This window comes from Cnephaeus nilssonii, assembly GCF_951640355.1.
Source record: "Cnephaeus nilssonii genome assembly, chromosome: 7".
Lineage (NCBI taxonomy): Eukaryota > Metazoa > Chordata > Mammalia > Chiroptera > Vespertilionidae > Cnephaeus > Cnephaeus nilssonii.
In genome coordinates, this window is record NC_137078.1 from 18,265,958 (window position 1) to 18,289,193 (window position 23,236).

At 40.9% G+C, this 23,236-nt stretch overlaps 1 pseudogene across 1 annotated transcript in view; it reads right to left on the reverse strand.

Moving 5' to 3' along the window:
* Positions 1 to 222: 222 nt before the first annotated feature.
* Positions 223 to 23,236, reverse strand: part of LOC307102752 (pyruvate kinase PKM-like) — a 176,420-nt pseudogene continuing 153,406 nt past the window's right edge. Inside the window, exon 2 of the transcript in view lies at positions 223 to 1,901. The product of the transcript in view is annotated as a pyruvate kinase PKM-like (transcript). The remainder of the gene's footprint in view (positions 1,902 to 23,236) is intronic.

Genomic DNA, 23,236 nt, shown 5'->3' on the forward strand with positions numbered 1-23,236 from the left:
GACCCCAGGCCAGGCTTGGGAGTTCATTGAGGGTTCATTTCTACAGGAACTGAAGGGAGTGCACAAAGGAGAAGCAGGAGCTTTGCCCTCTATGCTAAGCTCTGGAGCCTCCAGTCCTACACCCCTGCCTCTCTTGCTTAGGTGGGGCCATCAGATGGGCAGCCTGGCTCTGGGTTACCTAACCTGAGCAGGACTTTAAAAAGGCCATGCTTTACAGAGGCATTAATCTTCTTCACTGGTGTCCCAGCCCACCAGTGCCACACTGTAGCCCCAAGTGCACTCTACCCTCATTGCTGGCCTAAGGGATGGGTTGCGAGCGGGGGGATGAGACAGGGTTGAATGAGGGGCTCTGAGGCCCATCACTGCACAGGCACTACGGAATCGTGTTGGGGAAGCCAGAGCCAGATGCCGCTGGGTCAGCACGATGACCACATCTCCCTTCTTGAAGAAGCCTCGGTCCTTGCCAACATTCATGGCCAAGTTCACCCGGAGGTCCACGGGGCCAAGTTCTCAGCCCAGGCCTCCTGCACTGGGTCCTTATACACACAGGGAAGATGCCACGGTACAGGTGAGCCTGGAGAGCTGTCTGATGATTATGGGTCACAGAAATGAGGGGGGCACTGGTGAATACCTGGTCACCTGGTGAGCAGACCTGCCAGGCTTGGTGAGGACAATTATGGCCCCATTTGGGGTACTTGAAGAAGGCCCACACAGCGCCCAAGGCAGCGGCTTCTGTGGGGAATGGGCGCCAGGCGGCAGAGTTCCTCAAATAATTGCAGGTGCTGCATGCGCACAGCCTCCGGGGTTAGTCCCCCATGTCCGTCTCTTCAGACAGCATGATGCAGTCGGCTCCATCCAGGACCACATTGGCCACATCACTGCCCTCATCCCCAGTGGGACCCGCTGTTCTCCAGCACCTGCGCGACACAGATGACAAGCTCCCCAGCTTGGATGCACCACCCGATCATCATCTTTTGAGCAACTAAAGACCTTCTCTGTAGGAATCGCAATGCCTAGACCACCACTGAGCTACCATGATCCCATCACTGACTTCCAGAATCTCATCAAACCTCCGAATCCCCTCGTGGTTCTTGATGTTGCTGATTACCTTGATGTTCTTTCCTTTTCTTCCAGAACCTTTCTGACTTTGTGGACATCGGATGCCCGTGGATGAAAGACCAACACCCTATCTGCATCCTGCGCCACCCCCAAATTCAGATCTTGGATGTTCTTTTCTGACAGGCAGGCATGTCCACAGCAGCCCCAGGAGGTTCACACCCTTCTTGATGCCCCAAGAGCCACCATTCTCCACCCCTGTCACCAAGAAGTCAGCACCTTTTTCCTTCACCTGCAGGGTCATAAGTCCACCATCCACGAAGAACAGATCTTGCTGCCCACTTCCACCACCTTGCAAATGTCCTTGGAGTCCACCCACACGGTGTTTCCTCACACTTTCATGAATGCCTTATCTAGCATGATCCTGAGAGTGGCCCCGTTTTTCAGCTCCTCTTCCGGGGTCCTGCTGCCCTTGATGAGCCCAGTTCAGATCTCGGGTCCTTTAGGGTCCAGGGTCACAGCAACAGGCCAGTAGAGAACGGGATCAAGAGTAAAGCTTTCTGAGGCCATGCATGTTCTTGATGGTCTCTGCCTGGTACTTGTGAGTTACAGGAAAAAAGTTCAGATGAGCCACATTTATTGCAGACTTAATCATCTCCTTCAACATCTCCACTGATCGGGAAGCCGGGCCAGAAGATGCCAGGGTTCCGAGCTGTGATGGACGGTGAGTCAATGTCAGGGCCTCACCTGTGCTCCAGAAACGCGTCAGCCCTGGCCACAGGCAGCTGCTGGGTCTGAATGAAGGCAATCAGCACGTCACTGTGGGGCTTCCAAGTGGCTCCTCCCTGGTGGTCCAGTCAGGCTGCTGCAGAGAGAGAGGTTTGGAGGCTCCCAGGGCAGTGGTGTTGCTCCTGTGCCAAAATAAATGCTGTTTTAAAATCCATTTTAGCCGAAACCAGTTTGGCTCAGTGGATAGAGCATCGGCCTGCGGACTCAAGGGTCCCAGGTTCGATTCCGGTCAAGGGCATGTACCTTGGTTGCGGGCACATCCCCAGTAGGGGGTGTGCAAGAGGCGGCTGATCGATGTTTCTCTCTCATCGATGTTTCTGGCTCTCTGTCCCTCTCTCTTCCTCTCTGTAAAAAATCAATAAAATATATATATTTTTTAAAAATCCATTTTAAATTATGTTTGCCCAGGTTTCTTTCGCTATTTTTTTCTCCCTTGTGTATTAACGATATACTGGAATACGTTGGAGACATTTGTTTGTTGGGTGGAAAAAGATATATTCAGGCTTTTAGCCCATTTTTCAAATGAATTATTTGTGTTTTTGCTATTAAATTTTATGAGTTTTTAATACATAGTTGGGATATTAATCCCTTATCGGATATATGGCTTGCAAATGTTTTCTCCCATTTTATAGGTTGTCTTTTATTTAGTTGATGCCTTTCTTTGCTGTGCAGATGGTTTTAGGTTTGATGTTGATCACTGATTGTTTTGTTTGTGCTTTCGGTGTCATTTCTAAAATATCACTGCCAAGGTCAATTTGAAGGAGCTTCTTCTCTGTGTTTTCTGCTGGTACTTTTATGATATTTGGTCTTGTGTTTAAGGCTTTGGTCTATTTCAAGTTAATTTGTATGAACAATGTAAAATAGGGATCTGATTTCATTTTCTGCTCTTGTTTCTCCAACACCATTTGTTGAAGACTCTCCTTTTCCAGTTAGGTGCTCTTGGCTCTCTTATCAAATACTAGAGGCCTGGTACATGAATTTGTGCACAGGGTGTTGGCCAGCCATCCCTGCTCCCAATCAGGGTGGGGCCAGCCAGGGGGAGGGGCTGCAGATGGTTGGTGGGGCTGATCAGGGCCCCGATCTGGCTGGTTGGCTGCCACAGTGTTTCACAGTGACCGGTCATTCTGGTTGTTCTTATCATTCCGGCCATTCCCGTGTTCTGGTTACTTGGCTTTTATATATAGATTATTTAACTGTGTATGTGGGAGTTTAATTCTGGACTCTCTAATCTTTCCCATTGGTCTGGTCTATGTGTCTATTTTTATGCCAGTAATATACAGAGTATATACCTATTTTTACCAGCATATTTTATATTTTTGGGTTTACTGTTATTAATTACTGTTTTTTTGTTTCAGCTTGAAGATCTCTGTTGAGTATTTCTTGTAAGGCAGGTCTAGTGGCGATGAACTCTCTTGGCTTTTATTTGGGAAAGTGTTTATCTCCTCTAAATTTATGAAGAACAACTTTGCCAGGTAAAATATTCTTGACTGACCTTTTTTTTCCATTCAGCACTTTGAATATACTTTTCCACTCTCTTCTAATCTGCAAGGTTTTTGCTGAGAAATCTGCTAGTTACCTCATGGTAGTTCCCTTATATGTGTGGAATTTTCTTGTCTTGATGCTTTTGAAATTCTCTTTGATTTTAGACATTTTTTATATAATGCATTTTAGAGAAGATGTCTTTGGGTTGAATGGGACTAAGAGCTTTATGAATTTGGATATTCAAATATTTTTCCAGATTTGGAAAGTTCTCAGCCATTAACTCTTTAAATAAGCTTTCTGTCCCTTTCTCCTTCTCTTCTTCTTTCTTGGACTACAATATGCATAGATATTTTCACTTGATGGTAAATAAAAATTCACATGAGCTTTCTTTATTCTTTTTTATTATTTTTTTCTTTGTTCTCTTCAGACTGGATACTTTCAAATGACCCGTCTTTCACATCTCAAATTCTTTTTTCTGCTTGATAAAGTCTGTAGTTGGCACTCTCTGTTTTTCTTTTTCTTTTATTTTAGTCATTGTATTCTTCAACATAAAGATTTTCTATTTAGTTCCTTTAATAATTTCTATATCTCTGTCAATCTTGCTATTTTGTTCATATATCATTTTTCTGATTCTATTAAAGTGTCTTTCTGTTTTCTAACAGGTCAATGAGCTTCCCCAAAACAACTATTTTGATCTTTTATCAGACAAATTGTAGATCTCTATTTCTTTGGGGTCCATTGTTAAAAAAATTATTTTGTTTTTGGTGATATTATGATTCCTTGATTTTTTATGTTCCTCAGTCTTGAGTTGCTATCTTTGCATTTGAAGAAGCAGTCATCTACTGCATCCAATGTTTATGCATTAACTTCAGTAGAAAAACACCTTCTGTCAATCCTGCCAAGAATTACCAGGCTTTCTAAACTTTCTATGAATATGCCTGCTCCACATTTCTTCTTCCCTCTTATTGGTGAACGTTCTTAAGAATGTATGATTCTACTTGATCCTGCAAAGTCAGGCCAGGTTCTGACAGCCTGCTGTTTGCTTTCCGTAGGATGGAGTTAAATGCTCAAGTTTGTGTTCTTCCTCCCAATCATACAGTCAGGCTGGCTTTGTGCATATGCTCACTAGCTGTCTGCAAATATTTGCTCTGTCTACTCTTTGGAGAACAAATGGGGTTCTGACCATGAAGTGGTGGTAGTGGGGGTGGGTGAGACAAAAGGAGTATTGGGCATGCCCATGGGCCAGTTGGAGAAGTCCACAGGTGAGGTATCCCCAGCGGTTCATGGGCAGAATTCTTCATATAGACTACAAAGCAATTAGGATCTGTGTGCTTTTAATTACCTTTAAGCCCTGCTGCTGTTCTCCCCACCCTTCTTTGCCTTTTAGTTGTGCAGCACACCTCAGTATTTTGGCTGGGGCAAGAAGGAAGTAAGGCTCATTGGCACAGTTGTGCACAGCTAGAGAAGCTGGGCACTCACTTGCAAACTCCTTTTCCTGTGGAGAAAATCACTGGCCAAGAGAGTTTCTCCTGGCACTTAGCTGTGCTTCAGGTAAAGTGAAATGTTCCTCTTACCCTCCTAAATGTGTCTAATCTTGGATTTTATTTTTAATCCAACAGTGTGTGGACTTCAGGACTTTCACAAGGTATTCTTCCCTATATTTGATTATAAAATGTTGTGTTATTTGGGGTAAATATGGTAGAAAAGTCTTATCCCACATTTTTGTTGATGTTACTTTTCTAAATCCTCCCAACACAACTTATTGAATCAGCCTTTCCTTACCAAAATATTTGAATGGATAATAAATTCTATCAATAATTTTTTTTTTATTTTTTCTTACTAATATCATGCACTGTACTAATATATTTTAACATGGGGAGTCATTGCTCAATGATTTAGCAAACCCTATTTAGGAACAGGATATTTTTCTTAATTTAGTTCTCTGCAAAACTTGCTAATATTTTCTTCAGGTCTGTAATTATTGTGTATGTGTTTCTGTGTGTGTGTGTGTGTGTGTGTGTGTGTGTGTGTGTGTATGGATAGATATATACACATTATAATTATTGGTTATCAATCAGTCTTATCCTCTCTAATAAAATGGTAATATGCAAATTAACCATCACTCCGCTACATAAGCCACGCCCACCACCCAAGCCACGCCCACCAGCCAATCAGGGCGAGTATGCAAATTAACCCCAATCCAAGATGGCTACAGCCACAGAGAGCAAGGTTTCCCAGGTAACAGAGGAAGCCAAGCTTTCCATAGCCGTTGCAGGCCTAAGCCTCCACTCAAGCTACAAAGTTTCAGTTATAGAAGGTAAACAAATTCAAACAAATGGCGGCAGAATGGAGCTTGAGAGAGCAGGCCAGGGTTGCCGGCAGTAACAGGGGAAGCAAAGCTTTCCGCACACACTGGCCGGGCCCACCCGCTTAAGGCTACAAAGTTTCAATTGTAGAAGGTGAATTAACTGCCAAAGAAAATGGCTGCCGCCCCAGAGGTAGCAGCAGGCTTGGCTCCGCTCCAGGCTACAAAGTTTCAATTGTAGAAGGAAAATAAATCCCAGATACCAGGGCCTCTGCTTGGGTTGCCAGGGGGCGTGGCCGGCCTGCAAACCACCAAAGGCCCCTCGCTCAGGCCACCCCATGCCCCAAGGGAACCCCACCCTGATCCGGGACACCCTTCAGGGCAAACCAGCTGCCCCCCACCCCTGTACCAGGCCTCTATCTTATATAATAAAAGAGTAATATGCAGATTGATCATCACTGTAACACACAATTCAGCTTCCCCCATGTGGTCAAAGACCCTGCCCCCATGTGGACACAAGATGGCCACTACAAGATGGCCAGCAGGACAGGGCAGTTGGGAGGGACCAAGCCTTCAAGGGAGGGCAGTTGGAGGTGATCAACCCTGCAGGAGAGGGCAGTTAGGGGTGACCAGGCAGGCAGAAGAGAGAAACTGGGGGCAAACAGGCTGGCGGAGCAGTTAAGCATCAACCAGGCTGGCAGCGGAGTGGTTAGGGGGTGATCGGGCTGGCAGGCAGAAGCGGTTAGGGACAATCAGGAAGGCAGGCAGGCAAGCAGTTGGGAGCCAGCAGTCCTGGATTGTGAGAGGGATGTCCGACTGCCCGTTTAGGCCCGATCCTGGTGGGATCGGGCCTAAACGGGCAGTCGGACATCCCTCCAGGAGTCCCAGATTGGAGAGGGTACAGGCTGGGCTGAGGGACAACCCCCCGCTGTGCACAAATTTTGTGCACTGGGTTTCTAGTATATACATATATAGCTTCAGAGACTTAAAATCTTTAGCAACTCATATTTCTTCAGTTATCTAGAATCCTATATAATAAAAGGCTAATATGCAAATAGACCGAATGGTGGAACCACTGAACAACCGGTTGCTATGACGTGCACTGACCGCTGGGGGTGCACGCGGAACATGGTGGGCATTGGCAGCAAGTGGTGGAGCGTGGAACATGGTGAGTGTCTGCTGCAGCAGTATGGTGGAAGAGGTGAACGGGGGCGCCAGACCAAGGTGGGGTGCCAGTGGCTGTCATCAGGCAAGCCTTTGGTGGTTATTGAAAATTCTTTGCTCCTGTGCACAGCGGTCCTGCCTGGTGCTCACACCTGCTGCCAGTGCCCAATGCCGGCCCCAATTGCCCCTCAGGGCTTCTCCACCTCCCCCTGCTCCTGAGGGGTGATCGGGGCAGCAGCTGCAGCTTGCACCCCCTGTTAAAACTGGCCCCAATTGCTCAATGCCGTCAGTGTGTGGGAGCTGCAGTGGTGGGATCAGGACTGCCAGCAGACAGGGGAACTGGGGCCGCATCAGGAGGGACCGGGGCGGCGGGGGGGCACCAAAGAGGATGGGCTGAGACCCACCCCTGTGCCCACTGCAGCCTCGCAGCCAATAGTTCCTTTCAAGATGCACAAATTTGTGCACTGGGCCCCTAGTAATTTAATAACATAGGATTCATCAGTTTCTTAATAATTTTACTTAAATCAACCACAAATCCATCTCCTCTAACTGATTTTCTGAAAGATATTTTGCAAAATACTTTAAAAATGTTTTTCAAGTTTATTAATTTAGGAATTAAATCTCTCTAAAATAAATTTGATACTTTAATTATTTATCCCATTAAAATATTTGTATTATCTCCACAGAGCTATGTACATTAAACTCATAAATTTTAACTTCTTTTTTATTCCTGTGGTTATGTTACACTTATCTGATTCCTAATGTTGTGTGTCTGCAACTTTTACTTTTCTTTTTCAATCTCACCAGAAGAGAAAACTAATATTGAACTTTATCATTTTTAAAAAGTATTAATATTAACTTCTGTTTCTATTTTCTGAATGACTTTCAGCTTTGGCAGGTTTATACTTTCTGTCATATTTTTTCTAGCTTCTAGATTTTATTTCTTTTAATAATAAAAGTATTTTTATCTGAAAGAACTTTGGCCATATCTCATAAGTTCTAATATATAGTATTCTAATTGACTCATTACCATTAATTAGTTAATAACTTGTGATTATGCTGTTTACTTCCACTTTGACCCAGAAGTAATTTTAAAATTTCCTCGATATGTATCCTTTTGATATAAACTTTCATAAGTTTTATTGTTCTCATGCATTATTGTCTGTATATATATTATACAACTTCTATTGTGTATGATTTTGTGATTTCTTTTGGTTTAGAATCCTAATATATGATATATCCTATTTTTTTCACTTTGCTTTTTACGTTTTTATATTTTAACTTTTTATTTTATTGTTGACGCTATTACAGGTGTCCCATTTCCCTACCTTTGCCCACCTCCACCCAGCACCCGTCCCTCCCTTCTCTCTGGCCATCACCACACTGTTATGTGTCTATAGGTTAGACATATATGTTCTTTGATGAATCCCTTCACCTTTTATCCAGTCCCTTCCTTCCCCTCCCCTCTGACAGCTGTCATTCTGTTCCACATATCATGACTCTGTTTCTATTTTGTTCAACACTTTAGTTTCTTCATTCGATTCCACATGTAAGTAAGATCATATGGTATTTGCCTTTCTCTAACTAGCTTATTTCACTTAGCATAATAATCTCCAGGTCTAAAAGGTAAGATTTCCTTCTTTGTTATGGCCGCATATCATTCAATTGTGTAAATGTATCATATATTTTTTTATCTACTCATCGACTGATGGGCACTTGGACTGTTTCCAGATCTTAGCTAGTAAATAATGCTGCTATGAACATAGGGGTGCATATATTCTTTATGATTGGCATTTTGGGATTCTTAGGAAATATTCCCAGAAGTTAGATCACTGGGTCAAATTGCAGTTCCATTTTTAATTTTTTGAGGAAACTCCATACTGTTTTACATAGTGGTTGCAGAGTCGGCATTCCCACCAGCAGTGTAATAGAGTTCCCTTTTCTCTACATCCTCACGAACACATGTTGTTTGTTGCTTTATTGATGGTAGCCATTCTGGCAGGTGGGCAGTGATATCTCATTGTGGTTTTAATTTGTATCTCTCGCTGATTTGTGACGTTGAGCTTTCTTTCATATGTCTATTGGCCATATGTATATCCTCTTTGGAGAACTGTCTATTCACGTCTTTTGCCCATTTTTTCATTGGATTATTTGTCTTACTGGTTGGTGAGTTGTATAAGTTCTTTATATATTTTGAAAATTAACCCCTTACCAGATGTATCACTGGTGAATATGTTCTGAAAGGTTCAAGTCAGTGGCGCACAGGCGGGCTATATGGCCATCTCAGATAGCGGCTTAAAATTTTGAATTTATTTAAAGAAAAGGGGTTGGGAGTTGGGGATATTCAAAGGGAAGGAATACATAGCACTTAGCATAATAATCTCCAGGTCCAAAAAGTCAGCTTATGCTGAGCTAAAGGGTATTGGATCTGGGCTGCTTTAGCTCACTGGGAAGTCAGAGAAAAGGGGGCCTTGGAGACAGGTTCAGGAGGTTAACTCAGGACGAGCTACCGCTGCCCATTGCTCCCCTGGTTGCACGTCTCCAGGGGTCTCTGAGAGGTTGGGAGATACATGCCTGTGTGGGAATGGCACAGGTGTGCTCCTAGGAGGGAGAGCACGCGCTGGGTGCTTTGTCCTGAGCATATTTATATTTTTCTTGCAGGTGGAAATCTTAGGGGAAGTCTCAGGGGAGGGTCTTAATTGAATATTAATTAGCTTTCCAGATTTGCTCTTTCAGGGTTTGGTTCTCCACTGATTGGTCAGTGCCAGGTGAGAGGGTCATTAGTCAATGTTGCTGGTACTGAGGCAGCCAAGATGCCACTTGTTTGTTTTTGCTGCCTTTCTAGGCCAAGAGCTAAAATACAACTGAGGCCTAGATATCTTTATGGAGGAAAAGGTCAGGGGGGTCTAAACTTCCTGATCAGTATATGCTAGAGGAGTACAGGTTACCCTGGGGGCGAGGTTCTTGTTTTGCCCCTTTCTAGGCATCCAGGGCTTTCTGCCCTGGTGATTTTCTGTACCTGGCCAATCATCCTTGATCTGGGCAGAGGGGGGGCGTCTAATATATTCTCCCATACAGTGGGTTCCCTTTGCATTTTGTTGATGGTTTCCTTTGTTGTGCAGAAGCTTTTTTAGTTTGATATACTAGTAGTCCCATTTGTTTTTTTCTCTTGTCCTAGGAGATATAGCTGCAAAAATATTGCTATGAGATATGTCTGAGATTGTACTGCCTATGTCCTTGTCTAGGATGTTTATGATTTTGCAACTTACATTTAAGTCTGTTATCCATTTTGAATTTATTCTTGTATATGGTATATTGTAGTAGTCTAGATTAAATTTTTTTCATGTACATGTCTTTACACCATTGTATGCTTTTGCCTTCTTTGTCAAATATTAATTGACCATAAAGGCATGGGTTGAATTCTGGACTCTCTATTCTGTTCCATTGATCTATATGACTGTTCTTGTGCTAGTACCAGGCTGTTTTTATTACAATGACCTTGTAGTATAGTTTAATATCAGTTATTGTGATATGATATATTCTTATATGTATATCATGAGCAAAGAAAAATGTATTATGTTGACATTGACAAAATTATTCTGATTTATAATATTATTCATGATATATATATTAGTCAATACCTGAAATTTTTTCATAATTACATCTAATGCATTTTTAAAATACAGATTTCCAGGAAACACCCATGCCCTCCTAATTCACAGTATCTAAGAATTTGTTTCAGGATTATTTATTAAAATCTGCTTCCTGATTCAATGAAGTTGGGGTTTTATGGTTTGTTTGTTTTTAATTTTGTTTTTGTTTGTTTCTTCCTTCTACTTTACCTGTACAGATATTTTTCTAGGGAGAATATTTGGTGAGCAAATGCTTTCAAAAGCCTCTTCATGGGTTGCTGCTCCAGCTGCTGTGCCAGTGGGAAAGCCTAATGCTGTGATAAATAAAAAAGGTTAAATTGACCTGCATAAGAAATAACATAAGATTCAGGGGCTGTGAAACTACAAAAAAATTCATCAGATTTAGAGAAGTCTCTAATGTGAGGTTGTGAGATTCAGTTTTTAAAAAGAGGAGTCAGTATTAGCTTCAATGAGAAGGTGCCATTTGAGCAATGACAAGAGGCAAAAGAGTTAACCATGTAGACTGCTGAGGAAATTTAACAGTGTGGATATCAGCTTAAACAGAAAGCCTGGAATGATAATTTAGGCTGAAAGAACAGGTATGTTTGGGAAATATGAAAAATTCAGGATGATAGAGCATAGCAAATAAAGGCAAGAGTGTGTGTAAATGAGACCAGAAGAGGTAATGACTGGGGGATTAAGTGTGACTTGAGGTCACCTTTATGCTGACCTAATGGAGAGTTATGCACTCCCACCTGTGACCATGTAACTTACGTTGACCATAAAAGTGGAAGGGACATGTTTAATGTCCTTCTGGAAGCTTTAAAAGCCCATCATTCTGCCTTCTATTTCTTTTCCTCTTATTGCTATGAACTTGATCAATCTGGACACAGAGTGAGAATGATGACAATGCTATGCAGTCCCCCTGGGTACCTATGATGTGTATACACTGAGTGGCCAGATTATTATGACCACCTGACGTTTGTAGGCAAATTAGCCATACACTGCATTGTATGGGATATGGAAGCCAAAGGCCTGTTTGAACACCTTTGCTGTCTGCAGTTACCAAGATAAAACGTCTCTAATTCGCACAGGAACACAAGGATTGGACAGTCGAGCATTGGAAAAAAGTCATGTGGTCCAATGAATCACGTTTCCAGTGGCATCATGCAGATGGCAGAGTGAGAATTTTGCAGAAACAGCATGAAAGCATGCACCCCACATGCATGAGTACAACCCTTCAAGCTGGTGGGGGCAGTGTTATGGTTTGGGGCATGTTTTCCTGGCATGATTTGGGCCCTTTAATTTGTGTGGAACAACATCTGAATAGCACAACATACCTAAGTATCGTTGATCAAGTTCATCCTATCATGTTGATGGCATATCTCAATGGAGATGGCTTCTTCCAAGACAATGCACCATGCCACGGTGCTTGTATTGTGCAGGAGTGGTTTCAAGAACATGAGGGAGACTTTACCTTGCTTAGATGGCCCCCACAATCACCAGATCTCCATCCAATTGAGCATTTGTGGGACGAAGTTAAAAAAGCCACCAGGCAGCTGGTTCCACAACCATCAAATCTCACAGAACTGGACAGTGCTATTCATCAGGCATGGTGTCAGATTCCTCGCATCACCTTTCAACATCTCGTGGAGTCAATGCCAAGAAGAATCGCCGCAGTATTGAAGGCAAAAGGTGGCCCAACGAAGTGCTGATGGGGTGGTCCTAACAATCTGGCCACTCAATGTATAATAGCAGGTGCAAGAAATAACCTTTTTTTTTAAACTAGCAATTGTTGCCAGCAATCACTTGAAAAATATCTAATGAGCATGTGTTAGATACTACTGGCTACATTTGACAAGTACTACAAAGAGATGAGCTTAAAAAGAATTTGCTGGTTAGCAAACAGAAATGAAAGGGGAGTGAAAAAATGTGGAGATTTGTAAGACTGGAATAGGCAACTGCTTTTCCCCACCTACCAGTATAAAATAAACTCGAGAGGGTCTTAAAGCAAAGAAAGCCCTTTGGCAAGGATCAAATCAATGGTAAGCCCTTCACTCCCATCGTCCTACCTCTGGGTGGATTATGATAGTACTCAGTTAATTTAGCAGAAAATGGTTCAGGAAAATCATGTAGCTTTCCCACAGTGCTTAATAAGTTCAGGGCACCTGCAATTAGTCACTGTCTAAAACTTTTGAAGTTCCATCGGAACATGGAACTGACTGGAATCAAATAAACTAAAAACTCAAAAGTTTTTGAGACAGTTGTGCTATCAAAAAGAGCCAGTAACCTAAATAAAAGTAACCGTGATTGTTTAAGACTTCAAATAACCTGAGGCCCCAAGGATCAGGAAGCAGTTTGACAAAGCTGCTCAGACTCCAGAGGACATATCCTCTGAAGCTCACTTCAGATGTAGCTACAGAGGATAATCTCAGAGGAAGGAGCTCCCAGAAGGTGGAGCCAAGAGTCATAGAGAAGAGTAAACTGGGGGAACTTACTCCATGAAGCAGAATTGAAGACTAATCACTAATTAGTCCTTAAAACCAAAGAAAAAAGACATTCCCAACTATCTGTGGGGTTTCAGTATGGCTCAGGGATTGCCATGTCTCTTTTTGAACCAGAGTATATACTGTGGCCTCATCTCTGTACAACCATCATATACCTGGTACAGAACTTAATAACTTTACTTTTGTGGTTATATATATTTCTCAACTGAGTAGAGCTATATTCACACCTAATATAGAGACTACCTGGTATCACCTCTTCCTATTGTGCATCATCACTCATCTTAATGTATTATTATGAATATTTTCAGATATACTCAAAATTAGAAAAAGTAGTACTAATAAACTCTCACACACCTATTATCTAGGTCCAATATTTTCTTAATATTGTGCTTTATTCGCATTCTCCCCTTTTGCCAGCAAATCTTTCTTAGTAGTATGCAATTTAATCATAGTTTGTCTTTGATTCATTTATGAGCTACATTGATTAATGGAGCCTGATGTTGGCATGAGAATCAAAAATAAATCAATAGAACAGCAACACATTCTAGGAAAACTACATAACCTATAAGTGCTTATCCTATCTAATAAAGAGGGAATATGCTAATTGACCATCGAGCCCTCACAAAGATGGTGGCGCCCACAGGCAATAAGGAGGTAATATGCTAATTGACTGCCGCACCCTCAAAGATGGCAGCGCCCACAGCTACAAGATAGCGGTGCCCAGTCCCCTCAGCCCTGCTGGGGCAGCAGGCACACTGTGCGCCTGCCTCCAGAGTCCCCCAGACCCCTCAGTCCCCCAGCCACCCAGGGCCGGCCCAAGGCACAGGCAAGCCTTGGATGTCGGCTGCTCAGCTGACGCCCAAGGTGCAGGCAAGCCTCAGATGGTGGTTGCACAGCCGCCCATGGCCGGCCCGAGGCGCAGGCAAGCTTAGAATGGCAGCTGCCCAGCTGCCCAGGGCTGGCCGAGGCTCAGGTAACCAGGGCCAGCCGAGGCTTGTGCTGCTGGCAGTGGCAACAGCAGAGGTGTGATGGGGCGTTGCCTTCCCCTGATTATTGGGTTGCCTCCCGCCCTTGAGGGCTCCAGGACTGTGAGAGGGGGCAGGCGGAGCTGAGGGACACCCCTCCAGTGCATGAATTTTCATGCATCAGGCCTCTAGTTATATAATAAAAGTGACATTTAAAAATATAAGAGAAATTCTATAGTATTAAATATAAATGTTAAGAAAACATAGAAATAACTTTACAGATTAAATTACATAAAAATTTAAAGTTCTATTGCAAAATATATATTAAAGCAAACTAAACAACTTGCAAGCTTGGTATTTTTAGTGACAAGAAATATTACATATTTTCTCTGAACTTAATATATAAAGAGCTATGAAAGATAAATAAGAACATGTGAGTTTCAATAGTAAAACCATACATTTTCATTAATCATGCAAAACAAATAATATTTATAATGAAATAATTTTACATTTTTAGTGAGAAGTTATTTTTACTTTTAATATTTATTATTAGCAGTAGTCTGTAGAAAGAGGTTATTTCAAATACCATATATGGATGAAATGGAAATTTGTATAATATTACTGAAATAAAATTAGTATCTTATATAATAAAAGCCCAGTGACCTAAATGGCGGAATGACCAGAATGACCAGAGGCCAGAACTACCATGGCCCCTCACCCCAGCCGGCTGCCCCCAGCAAGAAGTTAGGGGTGATCAGTCAGGCAGAGGCGGTTAGGGATGATCAGGTAGGCAGGTGAGTGGTTAAGGGTGATCAGGGAGGCAGCGGCAGTTAGGGAAGATCAGGCAGTCATGCAGAGGGGTTAGGGGTGATCAGGCAGGCAGGCAGAGTAGTTAGCAGTGATCAGGCAGGCAGGCGAGCAATCAGGGGCCAGTGGTCCCAGATTGTGAGAGGGATGTCCAACTGCCGGTTTAGGCGCAATCCCCAGGATTGGGCCTAAACCGGCAGTCGGACATCCCCCAAGGAGTCCCAGATTTTGAGAGGGTGCAGGCCAGGCTGAGGGACACCTCCCGTGCACGAATTTTGTGCACCAGGCATCCTATCTAATAATAGACAAATATGTAAATTGACCATACCTCCGACACACCCACAAGCCACGCCCACAAGCCACGCCCGCCATCCAATCATAGTGAGTATGCAAATTAACCCGAACCAAGATGGCTACAGCCACAGAGAGCAAGGTTTCCTAGGTAACAGAGCAAGCCAAGCTTTCTGCCAGCTGTTGCAGGCCTAAGCCTCCACTCAAGCTACAAAGTTTCCATTATAGAAGGTAAACAAATTCAAACAAATGGCGGCAGAATGGAGCTTGAGAGAGCAGTCCAGGGTTGCTACCAGCAACAGAGGAAGCAAAGCTTTCCACATACCCTGGCCGGGCCCACCTGCTTAAGGCAACAAAGTTTCAATTATAACCCCAACACAAATGGCTGCCAGCCTCGGAGGGAGCCCCAGGCTTGGCTCTGCTCCAGGCTACAAAGTTTCAATTGTAGAAGGAAAATAAATTCCAGATACCAGGGCCTCTGCTTGTGTTGCCAGGGGGCGTGGCCCGCCTGCAAACCACCACAGACCCCTCGCTCGGGCTGCCCCACGCCCCAAGGGAACCCCACCCTGATCCGGGACACCCTTCAGGGCAAACCAGCTGGCCCCCACCCCTGTACCAGGCCTCTATCCTATCTAATAAAAGAGTACTATGCAGATTGATCATCACTGCAACACACAATATAGCTGCCCCCATGTGGTCAAAGATCCTGCCCCCATGTGGACACAAGATGGCCACCACAAAATGGCCAGCAGGGGAGGGCAGTTGGGAGGCACCCGGCCTGCAAGGGAGGGCAGTTGTGAGGGACCAGGCCTGCAAGGGAGGGCAGTTGGAGGTGATCAACCCTGCAGGAGAGGGCAGTTAGGGGTAACCAGGCTGGCAGAAGAGGGAAGTTGGGGGCAAACAGGCTGGCAGCAGAGTGGTTAGGGGGTGATCAGGCTGGCAGGCAGAAGTGGTTAGGGGCAATCAGGAAGGCAGGCAGGCAAGCAGTTGGGAGCCAGCAGTCCTGGATTGTGAGGAGTCCCAGATTGGAGAGGGTACAGGCTGGGCTGAGGGACAACCCCCTCCGTGCACGAATTTTGTGCACCTGGCCTTTAGTCTAGTATATTATAATTAAAAATGACCTATCCATTGATTTACTAATCTTACTTGCAGAAATTTATTTTTCTTTTCTTTCATCCATCTATCATTTCTTCTTTCCTTCTTTCACAAATTAATTTGTTTAGCCAACCTCAGTAGCTAGCACAGTCCCTTCATCATCTGTTATCCTCACAACAACCCCCTGAGGTGTTCATTTATAAGACCCATATGAGAGGTTGATTGGAACTACTTTTGGTACCTCATGAAGGGGAATGTTAAGAAACCATGCTACATAGTCACATCAAGCATAGAATTAGTTGGATCACTAAGCAGGGCAACCAAGGCCATTTAAAGGAAAATTGAACTGAAAGTATATAGTCAGCTTCAGAAGGAACCTTTATTGAATTAGGTGATCATAATCTGCCTTTTTGAGCTCAGCTGATATTCTTGAAGCTCCCTTCCAAGCAGATCTCACATCCCATGTAGCCACCTTATAACCAGGTGAACCCCATTGTGATATAGACTTTCTTAGGACTAAGTGGACAGAATGCCTCAGATAATCAGATATACAGATATTCTTCCCAATCATGCAATTCTGAAACCACCTATATGCACTAAGTCACTGGATTAGCACAAACTATTTTACATCTCTCAATGAGTTTGAGTAATGTGACTAAGGTCACATAGTAAGTTATAGAGCAGGATATCAACCTCTTAACCACTGTACTGCACTATTTCTTTCATTTATTCATTCATTCATCCATTCATTTGTCATATAATTACTGAGTTCCTATTATGACCTAGATGTTAGAGAGATTGTTATTAAAGAATACATGCCATTTTAGAAACCCTGCTCTTCCCAGGGTTTCAGCAGAGTAAGTAAATAAAAAAAGAGAGGGGCCTCTAAATTCCAGTCTATCCTAGTGCTGCAAATGTCCTCATTGTTTGATATCAGGCAGATCCTTCATTCAACAGATCTCTGTGTTCATACCACAAGATCAATATCTTACTGTATAAAACAAATATTTGGTGTAATTTAAAGCATTTCAGACATTGATAGAATAAGTGAAAATTTAATACAGTTGCCCCACCTTATCCATAGGGCAAATATTTCAATACCCCTAGATGCTTGAAACCATGGATAGTACTGAACTCTATATATAATGTTTTTCCTATTCATACATAGCTATGATAAAGTTTAATTTATAAATTAGGTGGGAATGTAGACTGGTGCAGCCACTATGGAAAACAGTTTGGAGTTTCCTCAAAAAATTAAAAATGGAACTGCCATTTGACCCAGAGATCCAGCTTCTGGAAATATATCCTAAGAATACCAAAGCACCAGTTTGAAAGAATATATGCACCCCTATGTTTATAGCAATGTTATTTACAATAGCCATAACTAGAAACAGTCCAAGTGCCCAGCAGTAGCTGAGTGGATATAAAAACTGTTGTACATTTATATAATTGCATAATATGTGGCTGTAAAAAAAAACGGCATCTTACCTTTTGTGACAGCATGAATTGACCTGGAGATTATTATGCTAAGTGAAATAACCTAGTCAGATAAAGACAAGCATCATATGATTTCACTTATATGTGGATCTAATGAACAAAATAAACTGACTAATAAAATAGAAACAGAGGCATGGATACATGGATACATGGAACAGACTGATAGAGGTCAGAGGGGAGGGGTACTGGATGAAAGAGGATGAATGGATTAAGCAAAAAGTTATATATATATATCATAGAGAGGCAGATAGCAGTGTGGTAAAGGCCAGAGGGAGGCAGGGCAGGGTTGGGTGGAGGTAAGAAAAGATAGGGAAAATGGAAAAATGAGGAATACACACACACACACACACACACACACACACACACACACACACACACACACACTAGAGGCCTGATGCATGAAATTTGTGCAAGGGTAGGCCTTTCTTCCCCCGGCTGCTGGCACCAGCTTCCTTCTGGCATCTGGGACCGGGCTTCCCTTGCACCCCGGCTTCATCTGGAAGGACGTCCGGTCTCATTAGCATATTACTAGTATTCTCAAATAATAATTGTGATGAGTTTTTCCAGCTAACAGTTCATGAACAACTTGGGAAGTGCTTGCTGTGCATTGCTTTGGCATGTACATTAACTGAAGACTTTCTCTTTTTACTCTTTTTTATATGTAAAATGTGCATGTGTGTGTGTGTGTGTGCATGTGCACATGTGTGAATACTTAGTGATTAGAATAAACCAATTTGAAGACATCTTGAATAAGCACTTTTAAAATGGAAATGCCATAATGCCATCAAGGATTTTTCCTCTGCTTATCCAACCATTATCAGTTGATTTATTTAATGAAACTGAGGACCAAGAAAGACTGAATATACAGCTTTCAATAGAACGCTCTCATGCTGTGGTTGTTGAAGTGATAAGTAATTTGCTTTTAATGCTAGTGCATACCACTTAGCATCATACTTAACTCAAGGATGAAAATCACTCATTTTTCATCCACTTGCTCAACTGACACTGAGTATGATCTATGTATTGTCACTGAGTTTAATACAAAGAACATTTAACAGATCTCACTTTTAAATTTATGACAAACATTTAAAATTTTAATTCCTTTTTATTTATATTTTTATTCCTTAGCAAAATTTAACTTCAAATGGATAATATATTTAGGCAATAAGAACACAGTACATACTAATAAGAACGATCTACTAAAAAGATTCTTTTAAGATATAGTTTTCAATTATAACCATTTTGTATTGTGTATTATTTCTGTATAATAAAATAAAGATATGAATGTCACAAGTAAATTGCTAGCTGTTATGTAAAGCAAAGCTTGTTTTACTAGTTATATTTTTTTAAAACAATTAATAGCACTATAAATTATACTCAATATATGGAGAAAAACTGATGACTGAATTCACAGATATATATAAACTCCAAGAAACCTGTCTTGAATTTTGAAATAACACTTTATATAAATATGTGTATATTGCTAAGGGGATATACTGGTAACTCTATGTTAGAGCTCTGTTTTGTAGACCATCTATTTATAAAAGCTTCCCCATCTCTCCTTACCCATGGAATTATTATTTCGAGTTCATGAAGGGCCACAGAAAGTGAGAGAAAATGATCATAATAAAAGTTTCTCTTTTTCCTTTGCTTAATCCAGTGGTTCTCAATCTTCTTAATGCCACGACCCTTTAATATAGTTCCTCATGTTGTCATGACCCCCAACCATAAAATTATTTTCGTTGCTACTTCATAACTGTAATTTTGCTACTGTTATGAATCGTAATGTAAATATCTGTGTTTTCCGATGGTCTTATGCTCTACAGCAGCGGTTCTCAACCTGTGGGTCGACTCACAGGTTGAGAACCGCTAGCAGGGTCGTAAAATTACAGTTATGAAGTAGCAATGAAAATAATTTTATGGTTGGGGGTCATGACAACATGAGAAACTATATTAAAGGTCGTGGCATTAAAAAGATTGAGAACCAATGGATCTCTTTACCTTTTGTACCCAGCCCACCAACCCCACTTCCCTTTGACAGCTGTCAGTCTGTTCTCTGTATCTGTGAGTATGTTTCTATTTTGTTCATTAGTTTATTTTGTTCATGAGATTCCACATATAAGTTGGGTCATACAGTTATTTTTCTTTGTCTGACTGGTTTATTTCACTTAGCATTATACTCTTCAGGTCCATCCATGCCACTGTGAAAGGTAAGATTTCCTTTTTCTTGGCTGAGTAGTATTTCATTGTGTAAATGTACCACAACTTTTTTTATCCACTCATCTACTGATGGGCACTTGGACTGCTTCCAAATCTCAGACAACAGCATAGCGATTACCAGAGGGAAAGAGGGTGGGGGGAGGTAGAAAAGGGTAAATGGGGGATAAATGGTGATGGAAGGTGACTTGGGCTGATGAACACACAATATAATATGCAGATAATATATTATAGAATTATATACCTGGAACCTACATAATTTTATTAACCAATGTCACCCAGTAATAAACAATATAAAAATATAGATGCAAAACCAATTATCTGTAAATGTAATCAAATTTTTAAAATACTGGGTTATTAAAAAAAAGAATACAAAGTTCCTTTTTTCTTTATTTATTTTTCTATTAAGAAACTAATCAAGGAACTGTTGGACATTGAAATTGGGTCTCAGAAGAACTGTTGGTCCAGAAAGAAACTCACTACACACTGATTCATTTGCCTGTCACCATAAACATTATTGCTTGTCTCATTTTCGGTTCTTATAAGTGTATTTCTAATAGCACATGATCTCACTCATCTAGGGGAAATAATGAACAACATAGACTGATGAACAAGAACAGACCCAGAGACAAGGAGGCATGGATCAGACTGTCGGGCCTCAGTGGGAGGGTAGGGAAGGGTGGGGGTAAAGGGGGAAATCAACCAAAGGACTTGCGTGCAGGCATATGAGCCTGACCAGCGGTAAAGGACAACAGGGGGGTGGGGGCATGTGTGGGGAGGGGTGTGGGATGGGAATGGGGGGACGAGGACAAATATGTGATACCTTAATCAATAAAGAAATTTAAAAAAAATAAAAATAAATAAAATAAATAAAAATAAAGATAAATAAATAAATAAATAAATAAGAAACTAATCATACATGTGCATCCAAAAATCTAAATTAAGTAAGTTATTTTAATACCAATGCAAATGGAGTGTTTACTTCAAACGTAAGACAATGCCAAGATCTTATTTCAACATTGGAGTGAATTATATCACTGAGCCCATGAACATTTGAGTGTTCCTTTTCAACAAGAAAAGTTAATTTTTGGAAAGCATGTTAGTAAATCTCTACACACCACATATATATCTGATATTTTGAAAGTGTGATACTAACGCATATGTTGAATCTATTATTTGATACTTAATGCTCAGTAAGGTTGATTCAATAGCAAGGAAAATAAATATAAGACAACAAGAGCAACAAAAAATTCTATAGACTTGCATTTTAAAATTCTGAACAACTCATGCTGTGCAACAATGTAGTAGGAGATTCCTTGGATTAGGAAATATATTGTAGTCATGGGCATCTTTCAGGGGCCAGAAAATATTGCTTTTCTTAATTATACCCATCCTTCGACTGGAGCCACTAATTCCTAAGGGAAAAACACACAAAAAAGAAAAGTATCAATTGATTGCTGATCTCTATATTGTTCATTCAATTCACTGTCTTATAGCACATTAAATAAAAAGTTAAATAAATGTGGCCATAAGTTTATTGTTTAATTCAACAAAAAAGTATTAAGCATTTACTAGTTCAAAGTATAGTGTTAAAGGATGAAAGAGGGGAGCAGTAAAGAAAATAGACAAAAATTCCTGCCCTCAGGGATCTTAAATTTCAGGGAAGTACAAAAAAACCCCAAAAGATCCATGCACAGGTAACACATGGTCTAATGGGGAAGGTAAACCATGGACTAAAATACACATCTATTGAGTGAAAGTGGAGGTAAGTACCTAGGAATCAGTTATGAGTAATAATGGTTGCAAAACCAGAAGTGTGAACAGAAAGAAGTCAGTGACACTCAAATGTAGACCTGAAGGAAGAGTCTATTTGCATGAGGTGTTGTAGTCACAATAATTAAAACTCCTAAAACATGTCCAGAATATTTATGAGTTTCTGTAAAGTTGAGATTTGTTGACAGGGATATTAATGTATGTTGATCTGCTTTCAGTAATAGCCATAGAGGATGAAAAATACAGACATGTATACATATACTAAATTATGCCAATAGAGGGAACACCTAGTGTAATTCTTAACGTGTCTTATGTTAGACTGAAGATATCATAATACCTAGACAATGATTAAATCTGGGGATTGAAAAATCACCAGGATCAAATGTATCCCTATGTTTCCTAATTATAGGTATAAATTTGACCCCTCTAATAAGCATTGCTTTCTGTTTGATGGAAGTGGCTGCACTGAAGAAAATCAGGTCCCTAGATATCCACTGTTTGTTTTTCTCTGTAATGAGGACAAAACATTCTTAATGATTCAGGATTTATTATGACCCATCAACACTCTGAGTTTCGTTGTCCATTTGTGGTCATAAATCCCACTCTAAATCTTCAACTGGAAGGGAGTAAAGAGAAAAATGGATAATATAAGAACTGAAAAGGCAGATGAGCTACTTTGACCCTTTAGAAAAAGTTGAGGTGGATGCAAGGAGTCTAAGTCTGAGCCAGTCAGTTTGGGGTTAGGTGTTGTTTTCTTAGAATGTAAAATATGTACTTTGCTTAACAACTCATTTAAATAACTTCATTTCCTTATTATATAACTTTTTCATATTTTTTCTTGAAGTTTCTTCTAAAGAAGAAAAAGTGAAAATTTCCAGGTAAATGGAGAAGGGATTTATTTAGATTTGGTTATATGATCTTTTGGCCATTCTCCTTATTCCTCCTGAATAAAAGAGTACCACTGGGATGGGAATTGGGGGGGGTGGGGGTTGAGGACAAATATGTGATACCTTAATCAATAAAGTAATGTAAAAAAATAAATAAAAAATAAATATTTAAAAAAGTGAAAAATGGCATCCTATCTCTCTTCAAATTCCACAGTAGCCAAGCAACTCTTTATAAGTTAACAAAAATTAGAAGGATTTTATGTTGTCTGAAAACATATTTAGGATAATAATGATTTATAGCTATTGTTTCTAATACATACAGAAATCAGTGAGCAGAAAATACCTTTTAATTTTAATGGATTCGTCTCATGTCTTTTGTTTAAACATCAAAGGAGTCTTCCAGTGTCCTGTCCATTTCACTATATGCTCCTGAATAGCTGTGACCACTTCATTGGGGATAAACTTTAATCCACTGATATCACCAAACATCTGAAAAATAGCATATTATCTTACCATGCTTCAGAGAAATATTTAAGTAGAATGTATTTTTTGCCTATTTTTTGATTGAAAAAAATTACATATTGAAAACCCCCTAAAATGTCATATTGTTAAGCTAATTCTATAGTTTAACAGAAGCTTACAATTTGGGTTTTGTGGTTTGGCTTCATTTCCTTTCTTTGCTTTGCTTTGCTTTCCTTTTCTTCTTTTCTTTTCTTTTCTTCTTTCTTTCTTTCTTTCTTTCTTTCTTTCTTTCTTTCTTTCTTTCTTT